General features: G+C 46.1%; 1 protein-coding gene across 1 annotated transcript in view; it reads right to left on the bottom strand.

The window, feature by feature from the left end:
• Positions 1 to 13,540, bottom strand: part of CNTNAP2 (contactin associated protein 2) — a 1,228,588-nt gene that overhangs the window by 122,514 nt on the left and 1,092,534 nt on the right. The gene's annotated exons all lie outside the window — the stretch shown is intronic.

The following is a 13,540-nucleotide window of genomic DNA, read 5'->3' as shown; positions in this document are numbered from 1 at the left end:
TTAAAATAAATAAATAAACTTAAAAAGAAAAAAAGAGTTGGACACTTCACCGACTGAACCACCCAGGCAACCCCCTTGCTCATTTCAATAGAGTAAAATCTACTTGATCTAATCTCCAGTATTGACTTCTGAGATAGAAAATGCTACATCTATAACAATGAATTTTCTTTAAGATCTGCTTATTGTCCTGTTTTATTCACCTTTCCATACCATATAAGCTTTCAGACCAATGCTGATCTTTGGTATGTATACTCGAATATGAATATATATACATAAATATGTATATTCAATGTTGACATCCAAGTTGGGTAAAATATAGTTTTTTGGCTTATCAAATGAGGACGATACCCCCACAGGGCAGGGACATTACAGCTTGGAGGGGACAAAGACACATGTGCTCCAGCAAGGCTCGTTCTTTCCGAGGGGAGGGGAATTGGCAGTGGAGGGAAGGGAAAAATGAAGCAGGTGGAAAGAGCTTACAGATCATGGCTGTCAGAGCAACGCCCGTTTCTGGTTACATTTCCTGGGAACCAAGTGCAAACGCTGATTTCCCAGTACGAGGACTTCTCCTGTCCTCTGTGTCCCAACATGGCTTTTCCTGCCTTAGCTGTCTTCTTACAATTGACACCGTCTAGTTCTGTTTCCCCCACCGGGAGCCTCCAGAGTTTTCTGCGCCTCTTTGTAGCCACCTGTGAAAAATCTCTTTCGCAGCCTCTCGCTTTTCTGAGATGGGTTTCGTACCCGCTAAGGTAAGCAGGCGAAGGGTGCAGACGAGAGGAAACACAGCGCCACCGTCCCTGAGCTGCTGGAACTGCACACGGGGGGCTTGCTGAAGGCAGCGTCCAGACTCCAGAAACGACCCACTCCCGGGCCCTTGGTCACCGATAAAACTGGGCTGAGGCTGTGGGAAGAGAGGCTGTCAGCAGCAACGGTGCTGGGAAGTGAGCTCATCTCATGTGCCGCGTGGAGGATGAGCCTCTTTGGGGAATGATCTACACCTGACTCCTGAGACTGCTTACTAGAGACGCAGGGCTTATTGAAAAGCCCGGGTGCAAAGACTCATCGCATCTCAGGAATCTGGGGAAGGCTGACCTGAAGAGCTGGTAGAGTATAGTAAGTTACCGTGCATGGGAACTGCAGGCACTGTAACAGAGCTACAGAAAACACTGGCAAAGCAAACGCTGGCATGCTCAGCTCTAATTCTGAAAAGTTTTCTGTAATTTGAAGTGCATCGCTCACAAAACACTTATTCTGGCTAGAGAATCTTAAGATCCTTGAAATCTCGTCAAGTTGCTCTGCTGGCTGCTAAATATTAGCCAGCTGCTTTGGCGCCATCTGGCGGCAAATATAGGTAACTGCTGCGGTCCTTCCCTCCACATCTGCGGTCAGAAAGTTTTTGTGGTCAAAAAAGATACTCGTGGAAAGCCAACATAAGCGGCCACCCTACATGCTTCACAGCGATGATCTTCCCCTAAATACTTCTTATATTTTTATCTGTCTTGCCAAAGAACTTAAAGATGGATACAAACAATATATGTTCATTATAGAGAAAATAATAGTATAGATTTGCAGGAAAAAAAACCCCACCTGGTGATAATGTTTTTATCAAGTCAGTTTGTTAATGTATATAGCTTTGATTTTTTCCCAAAAATTGGATGGAACCCAACTATGCATATTGCTTTGTATTTACTTTTCATTACTTAAAGATGTATTATGAAATTCCATGTCAATAAATCTACAACTAAATCACTTGTCAGGAATGACTGGTATTCCATTTTATGAATATACTGTGCATAATCTTAAAAACTATCAAATTTTGATGCTTAGACTTTTAGATTTCTTTTGTCTTTTGGCCCTGTACACTGCCAAGCACATAGTAGGTCCTCAATAAAAATGTGTTGATATATGTTAATCTAACTCTTAAAGTAGTAGACACAGGGGTGCCTGGGTGGCTCAGTCAGTTAGGTGTCCGACTTCGGCTCAGGTCATGATCTCGTGGTCCGTGAGTTCAAGCCCCGCGTCGGGCTCTGTGCTGACAGCTCAGAGCCTGGAGCCTGCTTTGGATTCTGTGTCTCCCTCTCTCTCTGCCCCGCCCCAGCTCACGCTCTGTCTCTCTCTGTGTCTCAGAAATGAATAAAGGTTAAAAATAAATAAAAAAAAAAAGATAAAGTGCACACGGAGTGAAATCAGTCCTCAGAAGTGGCCTGACCCATCCCGTAGAATTACCTTCTTGAACCGTTTCTATGGCTCCAGACCAGACAGATGTGGCTTTTTAGCAGCCCTTTAATATCGCTTGGATTGAGCTCATAGTAAAATAAAATTCCTGGCTTGTCTCCATAGGTTCCTTTCGACGTTACCCCCTTCCTATATGTATGCGGTTAAGAACCTGAACCCAAACCTAAATTTTAGGTCTATTTATATGCAGTGTTTTTTTCTCTCTTTTGTGTTGAAGCAAAAGGTTTCGAATCTTGATTCTGTCATCCGAAGTGACAGCGACCCTGCCCGGTTCTGATTTATCTACGAATGTCCCGAATACTCCTAAGTCTTACTTCGTCAAGGAAGTGGAGTCTGTCTGAGCCGCGGGCCCACAGAGTGATGCCTCCGTGATGGTGCAGCCTGGTGACAAGCCCTCCGGAGGTGACAGTAAGAGGCCCTGTGCCGTCCCCCCGTGGCCCACGTGTTCCAAAGGCCTTCTGTCTCCCACTGCACGCACCGCAGCCTGACAGGCACCTGCACTCCAGACCGTGGCCTGCTGCTTGGCAGGAAGCAGCTCCAGGCTGGCCAGACCAGGGCCTTTCTGCTCTCCGGAGGGCTGAATGATCTTCTCCGACGACGTCTGACACCCTCCACCGCCCCTCAGCTCTGCGGGATGGAGGCGGGAGCCTCTACGAAATGCTCCTGGCGCTCCCTTCGATCGTGCAGTTTCCCTTTACCATAGTCAACGCTTATATCAAAAACCCCACGCGTAACCCACTGTGTGGTTTCGGTCTCCTGACTGGGCCCAGACAGCTCCACCAGGAAAGGGGGAAGCAAGTATTGAGCCACGACTGTATGCAAGGCTCGCCAGGCTGTTCACATCTTATCGACTAGACATGGGATAGGCGTCCTGTTCTTCGGTGATACGGAAAGCGTCCCAAGCAGAAAGAGAGTAAGCGGCAGAGTTAGCCTTCTAGCCGGAGACCGAACCGTGAGCAACAAGCGACCGTCTCCAGAATTAGCCCAGCCACGTCCGCTAGGGGAGGGGGAGGATCAACCGCATTTTAAATATTGACATTTGAGAGAGGAAATGCATTACATCAGATAAGGCAAGAAAGGCTGGACCCGAAAAGCCCAAGGCCATGTCAAACGATATCACTTCACTCGGTATTGCCAGGTAGCTAGCCGCCTCTTTTCCCAGGAGCCCTGGTGCATTGGCCATGGTTAAGTGTAATAATTTCAAGGTAATTTCTTTGGGGTCCAAGTGAACTATTCTGCTGTACATTTAGCTGGTGGTCATTTTCCTGGCAGTTAAGAGGCAATAAGAGATTGTGTAATGGAGGCTCATTAAAATTAAGGACTGTGACTCCGTGTGCCCCAGGGTGACCTTAAGGAAGCACTAATTTGTTCAACATTTACCATTATACTGATTCGGGCTGGGGCTCCTGTCCTACGTGCTGAGCTGCGAGCTTTAATGTTCATTCAGGTATTATTTTACAATTTCGGTTCATTTGCATGTTTAAGCCATCACGTGAAGGACTTTCATCGGCCTTGCTCACGTCTTGGGGGTGAAGCAGAGGAGGCAGGGAAGGGACAGAGAAGAAAGACTGAAGCGGCATGGATAAGGTACCACCACGGGGTCGGATGGCTGGCTCCACCCGAGATAAAGCCACACCCTGGACCAGGGCCCCGGATGTCGCGCCTCCTTTCTTAACACTTAGTTTTTGGTAACACGTGGAGTTAGCTCAGACACACTGAATTCAGGACATACCATCTTTTTTTTTTTCTCTATTAATGTTTTTTTTTTCAATATATGGAATTTATTGTCAAATTGGTTTCCATACAACACCCAGTGCTCATCCCAAAAGGTGCCCTCCTCAATGCCCATCACCCACCCTCCCCTCCCTCCCACCCCCCATCAACCCTCAGTTTGTTCTCAGTTTTTAAGAGTCTCTTATGCTTTGGCTCTCTCCCACTCTAACCTCTTTTTTTTTTTCTTCCCCTCCCCCATGGGTTTCTGTTAAGTTTCTCAGGATCCACATAAGAGTGAAAACATATGGTATCTGTCCTTCTCTGCCTGACTTATTTCACTTAGCATAATACTCTCCAGTTCCATCCATGTTGCTACAAAGGGCCAGATTTCATTCTTTCTCATTGCCAAGTAGTATTCCATTGTATATATAAACCACATCTTCTTTTTTTTTTTTTTTTTTTTTTTCCTTCCCCTCCCCCATGGGTTTCTGTTATGTTTCTCAGGATCCACATAAGAGTGAAACCATATGGTATCTGTCTTTCTCTGTATGGCTTATTTCACTTAGCATCACACTCTCCACTTCCATCCACATTGCTACAAAGGGCCATATTTCGTTCTTTCTCATTGCCACGTAGTACTCCATTGTGTATATAAACCACAATTTCTTTATCCATTCATCAGTTGATGGACATTTAGGCTCTTTCCATAATTTGGCTATTGTTGAGAGTGCCGCTATAAACATTGGGGTACAGGTGCCCCTATGCATCAGTACTCCTGTATCCCTTGGATAAATTCCTAGCAGTGCTATTGCTGGGTCATAGGGTAGGTCTATTTTTAATTTTCTGAGGAACCTCCACACTGCTTTCCAGAGCGGCTGCACCAATTTGCATTCCCACCAACAGTGCAAGAGGGTTCCCGTTTCTCCACATCCTCTCTAGCATCTATAGTCTCCTGATTTGTTCATTTTGGCCACTCTGACTGGCGTGAGGTGATATCTGAGTGTGGTTTTGATTTGTGTTTCCCTGATAAGGAGCGACGTTGAGCATCTTTTCATGTGCCTGTTGGCCATCCGGATGTCTTCTTTAGAGAAGTGTCTATTCATGTTTTCTGCCCATTTCTTCACTGGGTTATTTGTTTTTCGGGTGTGGAGTTTGGTGAGCTCTTTGTAGATTTTGGATACTAGCCCTTTGTCCGATAAGGACATACCATCTTAATGGAGGTTTTTATTCCGCGCTGAAGCTCAAGCCTGACCATAAGGAAAGGTCACTGCAAATAGACATCAGGGGTGACACCAATGATTGGCTCGTCTCATCCCCGAATCATCCCCCTCCTTCCCACATGAACCCCCGTGGATGTTACAGGAGAAGGAGTATGAAGAGAAGACACTGTCCCTTTCTCTCCCATCTTAACCTTGTCCCACTGGGGGGACCGCAGACGGGTCCCTGCGGGCCGTTCACAACTGACAACTGGCCGAGAACGGGAAAGAGCAGTACTCAGCCCTGGCACCAAGGGTTCATTGACTTAAGAGACTCTTTCTGACCCCAAGCCACCTCGTTCTCGTTAATGGAGACGACACAGTAAACTTACATGAGAGTGGGAGTCAGCAAAGTGGGGTTTTCATGGGTCTCCCACCAGCTACAGGGCTGCAGCCTGTCCCCTCCTGTCCCCTGGCTAGAAGGTGACTGTATGAGGACAGGGGACAAGCCCTTTCACCTCTCCCTCCCTGGGAGCTAGCACCTGGCCTGTTGCGGCTTGGGAAACCTTGAGCAGGGGGCTGAACAGGCAGAGAAACACACGGGATGTCAGAGCTCAGGACGGCACCTCGCCTTTGGACTCGTGGCTGCTTCTTTTCTGTGGATTTATCTGGTAAACCTCCCGGCGTTTTTAGGACCCACATGGAGTGGGCCTGTATCATCTCAGGTGCTTGTTTAACATTTATTAAAGGAGTCGTCACTGGCTGAGCCACACTGATGTGTCTATATCTGTGTGTGTGTGTGTGTGTGTGTGTGTGTGTGTGTGTGTGTGTGTGTGTTTAAGGCATGGGAACCCTAGTCTTTTTACTTCCATTAGAATTCGGTTCTTCTTGGACACCTCTATGGACGACCCAGTGACGGAAGGCCTCACAGAACTTTGCGGTCATCAGGTTTGGGTGCATACACCTGACTGCATCCTTGAAGACTGCACGGAAGGAGACGGGCTGATGGCTGATCTGTGACTCGGAATCTTTACGCTTTGGTTCCCTTCCCACTACTCCGAGGGCCTCTGGGACTGGACACTGGCCCACCAGTCAGTGTAGCACATTCCCAGGACCACAAACAAACGCTTCATTGTGGGGGCCAGGGTGCCAGCCTCTCCCAGCCTATACTGTCAGGCCATGTGACCGTCCCTCCGATTCCAAGAGTGACCAGCAATGCAGACGGTAGGTGGCCATTTGGGGTGTAGACCCAGTGAGAGGGCACACTGCATTCTACCTTAGTTCGACTTTGGCCTAAAGAGCTCATAAGCCCCACTTACAGAGATACGTACAGGGAGGAAAGAGGCCAAGAAGCGCTCTCCTCTGTAACCGAACCGTGGGATACGTGGGAAACAGTCCAGCTTTTAGAACTGGGTTAGTGATGAAGGTCTGTAACGGAGCTGCCCCAGTGTGTTATGTGGCCCCCACGAATGGGGAGTTAACCGAATAACTCAGTTACCTGCAGAAACACAAGCTGGGGAGCCTTTGCCTCTTCAGGACAAGATCAGAGGGGAAGGTGGCATCTTCCTAGAACGAGGGGAGGGGACAGCAGAGCGTTCTCCCCTCCCTGTTGCCTCTCTGCTCTGACCCTACTCAACCTATCCCAGTCCTTTGGACCCACTAAGCCCTCTCACGCATGCTTCATCAGGACTTGGTATTTGCCTGGCACGACCTTCTGTTCTTCCTTCGCCAAAGACAACGAATGATTCCTTATTCTGGGATTTAGTATCTGACCACTCGCTTTTTTCTAGCCTGATGCCTCAGCACAGGGCCCTGATGAGCTGGGCTCAACCACCATCTCCGTAGCCCCTTCTCTTAAGCCCGCATCTGGCTCTGGGATCCTTCTAACTCCAAGACAAAGCAAAGGAGACTTTGCCTCCACAGTGAGGAAAGATCCAGCTGAATCCACCAGCCCCAAGTCTTTCTAGAATGGGAAACGCCTTGTGTATGGGGGCTGGGGGCTCTCTCCCAACGTGAGGAGGTAAGTGGCTGGTCTTCACCCCTTTTCTCTTGTTACCGTCCCACCCTCTCCAACACCTGGGTTGTGAGGACCTCGTTTCTCTTCTTTGGAGGGTGGGAGGGGCTGGAAACCTTGCTCGCCTTGTGAGGGGCTCTTCCAGATTTCCCGTGTGAGAGGGGAGGGTGTTTTGCAGGAGGGGGAACAGGGCTGGGAGTCAGCTCCTGGCAATGCTGCTCAACGTGTCACAAACACTCCCAAGGTGTTTCCTCCTTTGTAAAACAAGGAGGTTGGGCCAGATATTACTTAAGGTTTCTCTGAAAATGTCTTGTTACTATGGGCCTGAGAAGTAGTGTTTTCCCAGGTCCCTGGGGCTTTTTTTTTTTTTTTTTTAACTTTTAATTTTTAATGTTTCTTTATCTTTGAGAGAGACAGAATCCGAAGCAGGCTCCGGGCTCTGAGCTGTCAGCACAGAACGATCTGTGAGCCCGACTCGGGGCTCCCACCCAAGAACCTTGAGATCATGACCCGAGCTGAAGTCGGACACTTAACGCACCGAGCCACCCAGGCGCCCCTCAGGTCCCTGGAGCTCTGAGCAGATTGCTGCTATGACTTCGCTCCCAGACGTAGCGATGTGGTGTCGTTTAGCACATACCCCATGGCAGCCAATCCTAGTGAGGGCGGAGGGTGGAAAGAGCTCGGGAAGAGGGTGCTCACATTCGATTCTAAGACCCACACGTCGTAACCAGGGCCGTCTCTGCCATATGTATTCAAATATCTCAGCAAATTTGGCTCCTAATATCCAGCCTGGAGGAAATGCTTACACAAAGGTCAGGTTCAGTCGGGGTACTTTAAGGAGGGAGGGGCCTGAAGACAGCTGTGTATCGCCTCTTTCCCACACATGTAGAGGAGGTCCCAGGGAGAGTTAGTGATTTTGCCCAAGTTCACAGACTCAAGTGGTGGCATCAGCCTTGAACCAACATTAATAAACTCATGGGAAGGTTCTCTTCCTGAAATGCTTAAGGCTGAAGAGACAAAGGATTTAAGAGACAGATCTTTCTTTGCCCTGTGGGTGCGTTATTTCTCCCTCAGAGACATCAGGAGGCTTCACTGATGGCTTGATAAACAATTTTAAAACAAGAGGCATTATAAGTATTTATTGGTGGTGTTACTATGCTGTCATTATTATGGTAATGTAATCAGTGCAGTGTCTCTGCCTCATAAGATCCAGGGCAACCGGAATTTTGTGGTATTCATGCATTAAAAGAATTAATGAATCCATTAGGTGATTTATGTTTTATATCAAAAATTCCTCAAAATTATAAAAAGGAAAAAAAAAATAGCTTTCAAATGTTGCTCTGCTTCCCCTGGCCTAACACTCCACCTACTGGAAAAACACCGAATACTATTTAAAGCATAAATTGTTAAAAATAAACAAACAAACCAACATACTGGTTTTGTATCAGTAAATCTGTACGGTTTTTATAAGTCTAAGTGAATGAGAAGAGTAATTCTTATTTCAGAGCTGATACAGCATTTCTTTAACAGCATTAGTTTTAAAGATTTTTATGGTAGGAATGACCCAAACACTCTACAGTTGTTTTTAAAGAATCTGGTAAAACATATCTAGGTTTGTGTTTTGACTTGCACATGAGAATTCAGAAGATAAAGGTAAGGCTTTAAAAATTCATATCTGAACTAATCTCTAGTAATTATGCCTCCAAGTTTCTTCTTAGAGATCTAGTATGAGCATAGCTCATGGTTTTTATACAATTTCATACTAATTTTTTTTAATGTTTATTTTATTTTTGAGAGAGCGCGAAAAGGGAAGAGGCAGAGAGAGAGAGGGAGACGCAGAATCCCAAGGAGCCTCCAGGCTCCGAGCTGTCAGCACAGAACCCGATGCGGGACTTGAACCCACGAAACATGAGATCATGACCTGAGCTGAAGTCGGCACTCAACTGACTGAGCCACCCAGGCACCCCTATATAACTTCATATTTAAAATCACTTCAGTAACTGGTTAATTTAATCATTACACGTAGTGGGTGGGTTTGACAATAATTTACATAATCAGCATCAATTAAATCATTTCACACGGCATATTTTCCTGAAGGGCTCACGGCCAAACACATTTTAGTAGATTATACAATGACTTTCCAGGAATAAGGAAAAGCAAATAAATGGGTGGTAAAAGGGAGAAGACAAAGAAGAGGAGGAAAAACAAAATTAGAAATGGTCAGTTATGAAAACAGGTCTTGACGTGTTGCTGAAAGTATATAATGCAGTGGCAAACATTTTCAATTAAGTGAAAACGATAATAAAACAAGAACGAGAACAATTATGAGAAGCGATGTAGACACGACAAATGTGATTGAGGCCATTTCTATTTTAGTCTTTTTTTAGCCCCTGTGATCTCAATTTGTCAAGCATGTGTTTTCAGGGGTTGTTGAAATTTGGCTCCTGGTGAATTCTGGGCGAGTCATATAGGGGAGTGTTAATGACGCCATCAATAAAAATGATGTATTAGGAAACCTCTGTCTCATGAATCTATGAAGAGTGGAACTGTTATAGTCTGGTGTGTCTGATGTTATTGGTATCACGTTGTTTATCTGCTGAGTTGGGGACTGGTCTGTGTGGAAATGGATGGCTTCTCTGATTGTCAAGTCCTCAACATGGCGCCCTCACGGTGACTGGTCCAGATACAAGGACTTTATCTGAAGATAAGCCCTTCACAGAAGGATACAATTGGTCAAATCTTTTAGAAGTGAGCAGGTTGGCTGCACCAGCTGGAGGCATCTGTCAGTGTGAACTACTAAGAAGGTTACCCCTGTCCAGTGGTACACCCATCCCATAAGCTATCCAGGGCATGGGCGAATGATTACCACAGGGTGACCTGACACCGAGGGGGGCTTCCCTGTGGGAAGAGGGAGACCCTGGGCAGAGGGCTCAAGTCACCCCCTGACCATATCTCCTTCTAGCAGTGGTCTCTCTGTAAATGACAGGGCTTCTAATACCTTCTAACGCTAGGCAAGGACTTTTCATGCGATTTTATTGACCAGCCAACTTGTGAAGTGGGTCTGGAGCAAAGCTGAAGATGTACATAGAGACGTGCCCAGCTGGGTTCAAGGTGTTTCTACTCCTGTTTTGGAAATAAGACTGATAAAATAATTAGGGAGTAATAGTATAAAACAATATACGAAAACTGAGTATAAAGTATTGCTCAAATTCTAAGATGTCTGGTACTGAGAATAACTGCCATCATGGTTTAATACTGAACTTCGCAGAGTGGAGGCATTTTGAAGGAGGCATGCATCGCTAGGGGGTACTGAGATAACCAGCCTCACTGGTTCTTAGGGTGTGTTCTGGAGAGAAATGGTAAATGACAATGGAAGGTAGCAAAGGGACACTAGATTACCCAGGGCTTTAAATGCCAGGGGGTGAAGTCTGGATTTGAGCCAAGCATGGCTGAGGTTAGTTTATTCACTTATTTTTATTCTGATGTTACATCTCCCCCAACTTATTGTAGTTACCTGTAGCCACAATTTCTTTACTAGGAGGGAAAATTCAGTGTTTTATGTTTGCCGAGCACCTGACTGATCTGGTCCTAGAAGTTTGGACCCTGTCTTGGGAAGAGTTGACTTCTTGTTGAACATAGTGGTGGGGAGACCTGGAGATGGGTGAGGAAGGAGGCAGGGAGCCAGGGGGAAGGAATCAGAGAGAAGAGAGCCCAGCACCAAGTGGGGTGAGGGATGTGAGAACGCACTACAGAGGGATGATGGGTAAAGGGCCTGCTGAGGACACCAGTATCTAATGTGTAGCATTCAGCTGCCTGTTGTTCAAGACTTCATTCAATATGCTGTGTCCTCCTGCTCATTATGGGGAGACATCTAATGGGGGCTGCTGCGGAGTATATGCTTTGAATGGCTGTATGTGTTTTTATACCACAGAAGGTGCGAGCTTCATTTTGGTGGGTGCATTGTGGCTCAGATAGAGCATCCATAGAAGAGACTAGAGACAGAGAGGACCCCTGGAAATCCTGGGGGGAGGGGGAGCGGACATTGGATTTCCATCAGGGATGGAAGGTTGATGGGAATTGTGAATCAAGGCAATCCGATTAAAGGCTGGAGACTGAGTCTGATATGGTGGCTAATGAATGTATCAGTCAAGCCTATATAATAAAACCAGAAAGATCCTCTGCACACAGAAGCCCAACATATGATACTCTTGTGTTGTCACATCAAGGTGCAGGGAGGGTGACGTGTCCTGAAGACAAGGAAGCTTTCCTTTGGGACCTCTCAAATCTCATGTTCCACATCCCTCACTTTGGATGGTCCCAATATGCACCCTTTATAATAAAACCGTTATCATAAATGTAGCACCTTTCTGAGTTCCATGAGTCATTCTACCAAGCTGTTGAGCTTGAGAAATTAGTGAATTTGTAGCCAGTTGGTCAGAAATGAGGGTGGCCTGGGACCCCTGAACTTGCAGCTGATGTCTGAGGCAAGGGCAGTCTTGTGGGGGACTGTGTTCTTAAGGTATGAATTTTGGTTCTGGAAGTCTTTGCAGAGGGTAAGCTAATAGGACAAGGATTAAAAAATACATATGAATAGTTTAGAAGCTGTGACAAAAATGAATGAGATTCAGACTTACTTAAAAAAAACAAGGTAGAGATTCAATGGAACATTCAAAGGGCTGAATTTAGGCTCAGAACAAGCATGGCAGGGAAAAGATGCCTCACCCAAACACTGCTGATCACGTGGGTGTTCATGGAGGGTCTATCAAGAAGTGGGTGGTGGTACCAGAGCTCAGCTCCGAGGGGTGAGACCACTCAGAATATGGATGTTTTGAAGATCAAGACAATCCGACCTTCTGACTTTCTGGATGTGAAGTGTGGGAACAAGGGGGTGATACTCCAGCGATGTTCCCAGGTTTGAGACCTGAGCAGCTGGAAGGATGGGATAGCCATCGAGTCCCATTGGAAAGGCTACAGATGAGGCAGGTCATGTGTGGGCGGCCCCCAAGGGGGTTAGACTTGGAAATATTGAGTTTGAAGTTTCATTAGACATCCAGTAGTTGGTTAGATGTGTGTGATGTCCGCGTGGTATGTGAATCTGGAATTCGGGAAAAGGTTGGGGTTGGGATAGTGACTTGGGATGAAACCACCAAAAAGGTGAATAAAAACAGGGGAGAAGAAAGGACTAGAGGCTGAGCTCAGAAGTTTGCCAACTGAGGGAGGCTAGGAGGGAGAGGAACCAGTAGAGGAGACCAAGCAGCAAGGCCAGCAATGTGGGAGGAAACAAGAACACGGCAATGTCCCAAAAGTTAGGGGATCACTTGTGTGGAATATTGCCCTACGGTGGAGACATGGGGGCGCTGAAAATTAGATTTAGTAGTGAGGAGGTCACCGGCCATCTTGAGGAGAGAAGTTCTAGCCAGTGGGCAAAAGCATGACTGAGAATCAGTATAAGAGAAAACAGAAGAAAAAATATTCACAATACATGCATCTGGCAATGGAATTGTACACCTAACATGTAAAAACCTCTTCTAACTCAGCAATAAGAAGGCAGATCTTTCAGGCACAAAAGATGTGAACGGACGCTTCCCGAAAGATTTGCCAATGGTCAATGAGCACGTGAAAAGTTGCTCAACATCAGTGGTCACAAGGGACATGAGAACTGAGGCCAAGGTGAGGTAGCCCTGCACACCTGCTTCAAACGTAATTAAAAAGACTGGCAATGGCAAGCGCTGGTGAGTATGTGGGGCAACTGGAACTCTCTAGTTTTGCTGGACGTCACATAAAATAGAAAGCAAGTTAAACAGATACGTACCAGAGAGCCTATCAACTCTACTCCCATATTTACCCAAAAGAAATTTTTAAAAATGGCATACATATATATGCAAATGTTCGTAACAGGTTTGTTCATAATATTCCCCAACTGGAAATGATCCACCATTTTTCACCAAACAGTGAATGAACAAACAAATGATGGTATATTCATAAATGCAACACTTCCCAGCAATGACAATACAACTACAGATACAATAAGAAGAACGGATCTCAGAATCCTTACACCGAATAGAAGGAGCCAGAAATGAAAGATAACAGATGCTATGGTCCCATTCATATAAGATTATGGAACAGGTAAAATGAACATATGGTTTTATAGAAACGGAAATAGAAACCTGATGAGTGGTTGCTCGGGGCAGTTTCAGAGGAGATCGACAACAAAGGGGTGTGAGGGAACCTTCCAGGGTGTTGGAAATGTTCTCTATTTTGGCCATGGTCTTGGTTACCTGGGTGTGCACATCAAAACTCCTCAACTGGTGTACTTTACGTGTGCACATTGCATGGCATGCGATTCACACGTCAATAACGGTGACTCAGAATGGTGAGAAGC

Source organism: Panthera leo, chromosome A2 (genome assembly GCF_018350215.1).
Source record: "Panthera leo isolate Ple1 chromosome A2, P.leo_Ple1_pat1.1, whole genome shotgun sequence".
Classification (NCBI taxonomy): Eukaryota; Metazoa; Chordata; class Mammalia; order Carnivora; family Felidae; genus Panthera; species Panthera leo.
This window is presented reverse-complemented; position numbering and strand designations above follow the sequence as displayed.